Raw genomic sequence first — 9,349 nt, forward strand, 5'->3', positions numbered from 1 at the left:
CCCAGTGTAAAACGTAAATGTGAGGGATATTATTCTAAAGGTAGGGGGAAAATGCCATTAACAGACACTAAAATGTAAAACTTTGTCTTCTACAGTTTCTTTTCAAACTTCACATGATGATTCTTATTTATTATTCAATGTCATTTTGAGCAAAGAAAAATTGAAATTATTAGCATGAATTTTCCTGTTTTATCTTTATAGTTAGCAGTGCTAGTTTTAAGTGCAAACATCAGAACCTTTAACTCATATCCAAAATCATGGAGGTTACACAATTTGCATTTCCCTAAAGGATGACCTGAGCAAGACAGAAGAGCCAAACATAGGTGAGACTCAAGAAGGTTGGAAAGAGAAGGAGAAGATTCCCTAATCCAGACATGGGGTGGGCCCAAAGGAGTGCTTCCTCAGGACAAGGATACTCATGGGTGTGTACAGGCCCCTACCCATGCCAGGGTCCCTGTCTGTGAAGGTGGAGCACATGCGGGCTTGTTCAGGCCTGAAGACTGCTGGGATCCCCACCTGCCAGCTGCAGATTGACATGTGGTGCCCCAGTGAGGGCCAGGATTTGGAGAAATTGATTCCTGTGTGTCCTCTTCCCACAGAACCATTTCCTTCCTTAAAACATGGGGACAGAGTGACTCCTAAGGACATCATGGCCTCCATGCTAAGATTGCTTGGTCCCTGAATCATAGAAACAAAAGGTGTCATCTTTAAAAAAATGTGACCTCTGGCCCCTCATCAGTTGTGCCATGTTGTCCCAGGGTTGGGACTGCTGCTACCATGCCTTGCCCTAGAACACTGAGTTCTGTTCACCCAATGGAACCTTCCCTTTGGAGCACCCAGGCCCCTGCCAGGGAGGAGAGTGGCAGTGGATGGAGGTGGGGGTGTGTGCATGTAGGGAGTGGAGAGGCAGGCAGCCAAGCGCCTATACTGGAGAAGCTGCAGGAGGAAAGATGAGTGTGAGATGAGGTGCCATGGACCCAGGACATGGTCTCTTCATTTACGCAACACAGATTCAATGATAAAATCAGTAAGAATTTCAAAACTGATGGCAAAGTATTAAGCTACAGACCCAAGGCCCATGTAACTGGACAGGTCTCAGCCTGCAAAGCCAGCCGGGATTCTATATTCTAGTCCCCATTCTGCCATTTCTGGTTCACTGAACCTGGTCTGCATATGGCACTTTTAGAACTCAGTTTCCTCCTTGTAACATGGAGATAGAGCCTCTCCTAGGCCCAGACCCTGTACCTGAAAGGGCGTTAATAGTCAGGAAGGTAATCTGACAGCATTGAAGGAGGATGTTGTTTGTCAGCCAATTTTAAACTTCCAGCTATCTTTGAACTATAAAGTATCTAGAGCCTTATAAATTAAAATTGAAAAAGAAATTCTGTAATTATAAATAAAATATTACCTCAGGGTTTTAATGGTACTGGCAGTGTCGATTTGTTAAATATACATATTTTTAAAATACGAGTTCTATGACCTTGTTTTTACATTTTTCAAGTTTCTCTTATTCTCTAAGGGGATCTGAAAGGAGGAATTGCCATTTACCCCATTTACCTGGGGGAATGTTAGAAGCCAGCATTTACTGAGCACCTACTGTGTGCCAGTTACAGCTATGTGATTCAGTATACTGTGCATTCTCTCACCTACTCTTCACACGGCTATTTCAAATAACTGTGGCTCTGTTTCTACTTTATGGGATTATCAGATTTAGCCTTATATAAAATATATTTATACTAAGTATATATTATACATTTAAACTGAGAAAACTGTTTGTTTTTTTCAAATTTATCTGAGCATCCTGTATTTTATCTGGCTTCAAGCAGAGCACACGCTGTGCCTCTCAGACAAAACTGAAAGCTTTCTTCTTTCTAGTGATTCATTCTTTCCATAAGAGTTTATTGCCCATTTATTTGTGCATTTATATAAAAATGTGTGGATATGTCTGCATGTGGGTGTGTATGTGGAGAGAACAAGAGGAATGAAGCATAACACTTCAGAATGTTTTATATACCAGTCATGCTACATAAGAGTATCAGAACACTTTTCATTTTATTGAAATGATTTCATTTTTTCCAAATAATTGCATAGTTTCTACCTCTAACATCAATTGTGTATCAAAAATATCACCAAAATTGCTAGAAAGAAAAGTAATTTTCTCTATTGCCTCTGCTAGCTTCATTGTAAACTAAGGCAATGTAACGAATGAAGCTGCTCAGCAAGCTTCTCTGCAGTTAAATTATTTGTTCTTGGAGTCTCTATGGATAAATGACTATGTGAAAGACACAAGAGGGAATAACTCAATGAAGCAATCATCCCTGTGTCAGAAGTGGACATTTGACACTTCATGGAGCTTACCCTTTAATGAAGCTATTATATGGAAAGGGTGGTAGGACCACAGAGCTTCTCAAAGGAGAGAGGAGATCTGGGTCACTGCACTTATTAAAGTAACCTAGTATGTTTTAACAAAAATAAAGACATCCCAAAATGGAGTTTCCAAAATTATAATAAAGTTTCAATTTTCACATTGAAACTTGAAAATTTTCACATGAAAATTACAACCCAATATAATTGTACTATTCTGTGCTTAAAATGCAGTATTTATTTTTATAACATAATTTATTATAAATTCTGCAGCCATATAAGGCAACAAACACAAATCTGAGTGTAGTATCTGAAATTCTCAACTTGAAGCCCACTGTGAATATGTGAAATAGATTCCTATTCCCCTCAAGCACTTTACATTCCCTTGGGGCATGGGGAAGGTATGATCCAGATCATCAGGGAATTCATGCAAGATGATTGGAAGTTCAAATGGAAGTGAGACAGCCTCCAGGTGAGCCTGCTCATCCCTCCTCCCTCCTCTGCTTTGCTATTTCTGATGATTTCTGATTAATATCCTGAAATAGCATTCTATATCATCTTTGGCATAAGGAACTTCCTACAATTATCCTTAAAAATAGACAGATGCTTATTGTTATTTCTTAAAACATCACAGGTTTTTATGTCTGGCAAGCTTGATTAATAACAAAAGGCAAATAATTACCAGTAGTTATCAAGCTACTACTCTGTTCCAGGGTGCAATGTTATTTCTTTATAGCATTACCCTGAATTTTAACAAAAACTCCATGAGGCTAGCGAATGAATCTTAAGACATCAAGAGGTTTATGTTTACTCCCAGTGAGAATTTGTCTCTTTGGTTTTGTTTGATTAATATATTTAGGCAAAGAAAGAAACTCCTTGCTTTAGTCTCTGAAAGCTTAGTTGAACTAAGCTACCGAAAGCAGGATAAAGGTTAGGGTCAGACTCTCTTTTATGATTCATGAGATGTCATGCTCGAAAGAATGACATTGATTTGCTGTTCTTGTTGGCTTCATTTGTTTTGTCTAATTTTTGTAAGCCTGGAAAAACCAGCTAATTATGTGCTTAGTAAGCCAATTCACTATTGATGTTGTGTCAAGCCTCAGGTTTCTTCAAAAGGCCGGTATGCACACACAATGCTTATTTAAGATCTTTACATAATTTGATATGCATTATGCAACAGAAAGTGCAAATGTAGGGTCATATTTTGCCTGGTTGAATACTTTTCCTTAGTGACTCATATCATACATTTTCAGATCCTAGCATAAGAGATCATCTGTCCTGAGATGACTAGTAATTAATGACTAAGTTATTTAAGGCAGATTGACTACTGACCCTCTGTAGATGACCACAAGCTATAGTATTCTTGGTTTCATTAGAGACTTTTTTAAGTTTTCTCTAAGTCCCTGAAAAGCAGAGGTATCAGAAGAATTTGTTAATAAATTCTCCTAAGTATTCCTTTGTGCCAGGAGTTACAAATTGCTATTTGTATACGATCTACGGACACTTTTTATTGTCATTTTTTGTCTTGTACAATGATTTATGTTTTAATTATTTAGCAGGATGTAAACATCAGGACGTTTCATACACATATGTACACATACACACACACAAACACACACATATATATATGAATGGATGGATGGATGGATGGGTGGTGGGTGGATGGATGGATTTTGATTTTGATTTTGCCTTCTTGTTAACAAATTTGAGGATATAGCAATAAAGGGTGTGCATTTCAGCATAGCAACAGGTAGCCAGAACTCAGGAGTGGGTTCCACTTCAGCTTGAGAGGGCTTTCTCCAGCTCATGAGTCCTCATCCTCTCTCTTGTCCATTGGTGCTGGGGCAGAGTATCAGCTGCCATGTATCACTGTATTCACATGCTTTGTTTGTCTTCTAAGAACCCAATTTCTTGCACATTTGTGGTAGTAACATTTTTCTATATTATTTAAGTACTTACTATATGCCAGCTGTGGATAATGATGGAAAACCCTATTTTTTCCAAACTTAGAGCTCTCACGTTTATGAGAGAGATACATATATCAAAATTTATTCTGTTACAGCTCATGACATGTGCTTTTGTTAAAGCTTAAAGAGCATTTTTCTGAATACGACGGGAGAATTGGGGAAGATCTCACAAAGGAGGTGATTTAGCTATGACGCTGTAGAAAAAGAAAGACTTGTCAGATTAAGAAAGTGAGATAAAACATTTTGTGCATGCAAAATGTCAGAAAGACATGGAAATGTATTTAGGACCAGCAATTTATTGGACTTTCATAGGAGGCTGAAGGGAAGATTGAACAGTAAGATAATGGGGCTGGACCTTGAATGCTATGGTCAATAATTTTTTAATTGTTACCAATGGTTATCTGGGGAATTAATAACCGAAATCCACCATGCTTCAATTTGCATCAATTTCCATTTCTTATTACAGTTTCCAAAGATATATTCTCCCTTAAAAGTCTACTTGTACTTAAAAGTATTCATTTATATAAAACTTCTTTAAGATAAAGAACGCTAATTTTACTTAAGACTTTCTTTTAGAATCTATTTTCTTTCTCCTAAATCTCTTTTGTTCAACAGTCGTTCTATGTATCTAAAAGACCAATTGGTCTTTTCATGTAGTATGATGATGATTGCTTAGACTTTGGAGTCAATAATAGCCTGTGATCCTAGTGTGTTTGAGAAAATTAACCTCAATTTCCTCCTTTAAAATGGGCTTAATAAAAATTTCCTTACAAAGTTGTGAAGAATCAAATGTAAGTGCTTAGCTTAGTGCCTAGAACTCACTGAAAATTAGTGTTTGGCAGTAGAAATCCAGTATTAATAATATTCATGAATCCAGATGACCATAACCACAATAACTTCAGAATATTTTTCAACTTCTAAATTGCCTGTCTTTTTTTTAACCCCATTTACTGTTTTCTGCATAACATCCTAGTTTTGAAATTTTCTTAGATTTTTCTCAAAATATATTAAACAGACTCCCTATTCATGTATTTCCTCTTATTTCGTTTAAAACATAAAAGGGCATTCAGAAAATGTGAAGAATTTGTGCAAATAGATTGACAAGACAGACAAAGCACATAACAAAAATAGCCAAAGAAATTATAAAAATGTGGCCAACATTGTTAGTTATCAGATAAATATAAATTAAAGCCACAGTTTAGCACATTACTACACACACACACACACACACACACGCCAGAATAACTAAAATTCAATAGACAAAACACTCCAAATATTGGTGAAGATGTGCAGCATCCAGAATTTTCATATGCTTCTGGTGGGATTGTAAATTGGTATAACAATCTTAGAAAATTAGCTCACAAAAGGATCTGAATATACCACAGTAGCAGTACTGTTTATAACAGGGCACACTGGAAGCCATCTAAGTGTCTGCCAACATGAAATGGATAGGTAACTGTTGGCATATATACCCAATGGAGCAATGAGTTATTATACAACGTTGGGTATAAATAACAAGTATAAACAAACGATGGGGAGAAGTTAGAGTAGGAATTCCTGAACAGTGAAGTAAGGAAACTGATGAACACTATTCTAGCAAATCAACAATTTTTTTTTAACTTTTAAGTCCAGTGATACATGTTCAGGTTTTTTATATAGGTAAACTTCTGTCATGGGGTTTGTGGTACAGATTATTTTGGCACCCAGGTACTAAGCCTAGTACCAATTAGTTATTTTTCCTGATTCTATCTCTCCTCCCACCCTCCACCTTCCAATAGGACCCAATGTGTGTTGTTCCCCTCTATGTGTTCATGTATTCTCGTCAATTATCTCCCGCTTATAAGTGAGAACATCCGCTATTTGCTTTTCTGTTCCTGAGTCAGTTTGCTAAGGATAATGACCTCCAACTCCATCCATGTTCCTGCAAGGAATTTGATCCAATTTTTTAAATGGCTGCATATGGTGTATACATACCATATTTTCTTTATCCAGTCTATCATTGATAGCCATTTAGGTTGATTCCATGCCTTTACTATCATGAATAGTACTGCAATGAACATATGAGTGCATGTGTCTTTATCATAGAATGATTATATTCCTTTGGGTATATACTCAGTACTGGGATTCCTGAGTTGAATAATATTACTTTTTTCAGGTTTTTGAGGAATTTCCACTCTGTTCTTCCACAGTCATAGAACTAATTTATGTTCCCACCAACACATAAAATAAATAAAATATAAAGTTCATAATTTTCCTGGAAGAAATATTGGGTCTGTGGTTCAGTTTGTTTTATTTCATTTATTTATTTATTATATTCATTTTTGATTAATTTATTTACAAAACAGTACTCATTTAACACAAGGAAGAAGTGCCAGATATTATGAGAGTGTGTAACAGAAGATCTACCTTTGTTTGCGAGCTCCAGGAAGACTTATCTGCAAAAGTGGAATTTAAGAGTAGGCCATGAAGATCAGGAAATCTCCCAGGTTAAGGAAGGAAAAAAAAACATTCCAAGCAGAAAGAAGAACTTTTATGAGGGCCGTGATGTAGGAAAGAAGTTGGCATCTTATAGAAACAAAAATACAAAGTCACCTAAAGATTAAATGGGAGAGTGTTTCAAGATAGAACATAGAAATATAATATCCAGACATTTACAGGGAACAATTAGTTTTATTAAGAAAGTCTTTAAACAACGATTTCTGTCCCAAGTTTTATTTTATTTCTATAATATATTCTCCTCACCATAACCAGAATAATCTTTGTAAAATAAAAATCTAATTATGTGATGCCTTCACTTACACCTCCTAATGGCTCCCCACTGCTGGCCATTGACTACTTCTCTGCAATGATTTCTTTTCTCTCTTCCTCCCCCACTAGCTACACTCCAGAACTATCTGCCCTCCCTCATGCCTCTAGGTCTCTGCACATGCTGTTTCCATTGCCCAGAATTCTCCTTACAATGCCCCTTTTCTGCATATCCCTTAGGTTTCAACCTAAATGGTACCCCTTTTATGCAGGCTTCTTTGGTTTCTCACCTGCTGTAGGCATCCCTCCTTGTTGATCCCAAAGCCCTTCATAAACAATAACATGATTGTCTTTTACATGGCGCTTTACCCCAACATTATAAACTCTCTGGAAGCAGAGATCTGTCTGTCATATTCATCACAATGCCTCCAGCACTTAGCATGGTGTTTAGCACATATGAATGCCCAATATAATTTTGTTTAATTAATGGATTACTGTGGCAAAGTAGTATTGATCTTGTCTAGAAGATACCAAAACTGAATGAATCAATATTTTGAACAGATTTTTCTAAGTAAAAGAAGACTGAAAATAAAACAAGTTGATATCATGAGTATACTTATGGTAGGCTGAGTAATGCATCTCATCCCCTAGATGCCCATATGCTAATCCCCGGAACTTATGAATTTGTTACCTTGCATGGCAAAATAGACTTTGCAAATGTGATGAAATGAAGGATCTTCGTATGGAGAGATTATCCTGGATTAACTGGGAGAGAACAGCAAGAGATTAAAGTCAAAGAAGACAACATAATGGCAGAAACAGAGTCAGGCTTTGAAGATGGAGGATGGGGTCAGAACCTAAACCCAACAGGTAAGCAGCCTCTAGAAGCTGAAAAGGGCAAGGCAACGATTCTCACCTACAGCCCCCAGATGTAATGAAGCCCCCAGAATTATAAGATCATAAGATGATCAGCTGTAATGGAGGCTCCTGGAGGAGTTCGAAGACAGGCAGCAGAGTTAGTTTACTTCCAATCCCCTCTCCATGCAGATTATAACTCCCTAATCCCCTTTTTATCTGAACCTGTACTTCAATGGAACCCCTAATCATACACCTACTCAATCATCACCCCAATTGATACACCCCTAATCCCAGTACCTTGGGATCACAAGGCCCCTCACGTACCCTGTGAGGCAGAATGGGAAATGCATGGTAAAGATGGTTCTCTCCGTCTGGCTTCTCTTCACCTCCATCACTTTACCTCCGCTCTTCGGATGGGCTCAGAATGTAAATGATGATAAGGTGTGCTTGATCAGCCAGGACTTTGGTTACACGATTTACTCTACTGCAGTAGCATTTTATATCCCCGTGTCCGTCATGCTTTTCATGTTCTACCAGATTTACAAGGCTGCCAGGAAGAGCGCTGCCAAACACAAGTTCCCTGGCTCCCCTCGAGTGGAGCCAGACAGCGTCATCACCCTGCATGGCATAGTGAAGCTCCAGAAGGAGGTGGAAGAGTGCAAACCTTTCGAGACTCCTTAAGCATGAAAGGAAAAACATCTCCATCTTTAAGCGGGAAAAGAAAGCAGCCACAACCCTGGGGATCATCGTCGGGGCCTTTACCGTGTGCTGGCTGTCCTTTTTCCTCCTCTCGACAGCCAGACCCTTCATCTGTGGCACTGTCTGCAGCTGCATCCCACTGTGGGTGGAGAGGACATTGCTGTGGCTAGGCTATGCAAACTCTCTCATTAGCCCTTTTACATATGCCTTCTTCAACCGGGACCTGAGGGCCACCTATCGCAGCCTGCTCCACTGACAGTATCAGAATAGCAACTGGAAGCTATCGGCTGCAGGCATGCATGAAGGCCTAAAACTTTCTGAGAGGCCAGAGAGACCTGAGATTGTGCTGTAAGACGAACCACTGACTACTGTAGCAAAAAAGGTCATGATTCATGACCGAAAGCAGAACAATGGAGATGAAATAAGGCAAAATAGAGTTGGAAACAGAAGGAAGTCATTTGCTGAGACTGCAGAATGGAATGCGGCTTCTGTCCTTTTTTGCGATGGCTAAAACGTGACAAACAGGGTGATCTGTTGTACACACTATCTTACAAGGGAGATGGTGACCTCTCCTTTTTTCTGTGGATCAGTGCTATTGTGTGTTATCAGTTTAAGATAGCAGATCATCTCAGCAGTAAGCACACCGACAGAACTGAGTTCCAGAAAGGAGGCAGTTTCTGGTACTTTGTATATGTCCAAATCCATGCAAGTTGGAG

The 9,349-nt window shown here is 38.5% G+C and overlaps 1 pseudogene; it reads left to right on the forward strand.

The window, feature by feature from the left end:
* The first annotated feature begins 1,208 nt into the window (after positions 1 to 1,208).
* Positions 1,209 to 9,140, forward strand: LOC116554021 (annotated as a pseudogene).
* Positions 9,141 to 9,349: the final 209 nt, after the last annotated feature.

Source organism: Sapajus apella, unplaced genomic scaffold (assembly GCF_009761245.1).
Source record: "Sapajus apella isolate SASKATOON/1434 unplaced genomic scaffold, GSC_monkey_1.0 scaffold1, whole genome shotgun sequence".
In the NCBI taxonomy this organism is placed as follows: domain Eukaryota; kingdom Metazoa; phylum Chordata; class Mammalia; order Primates; family Cebidae; genus Sapajus; species Sapajus apella.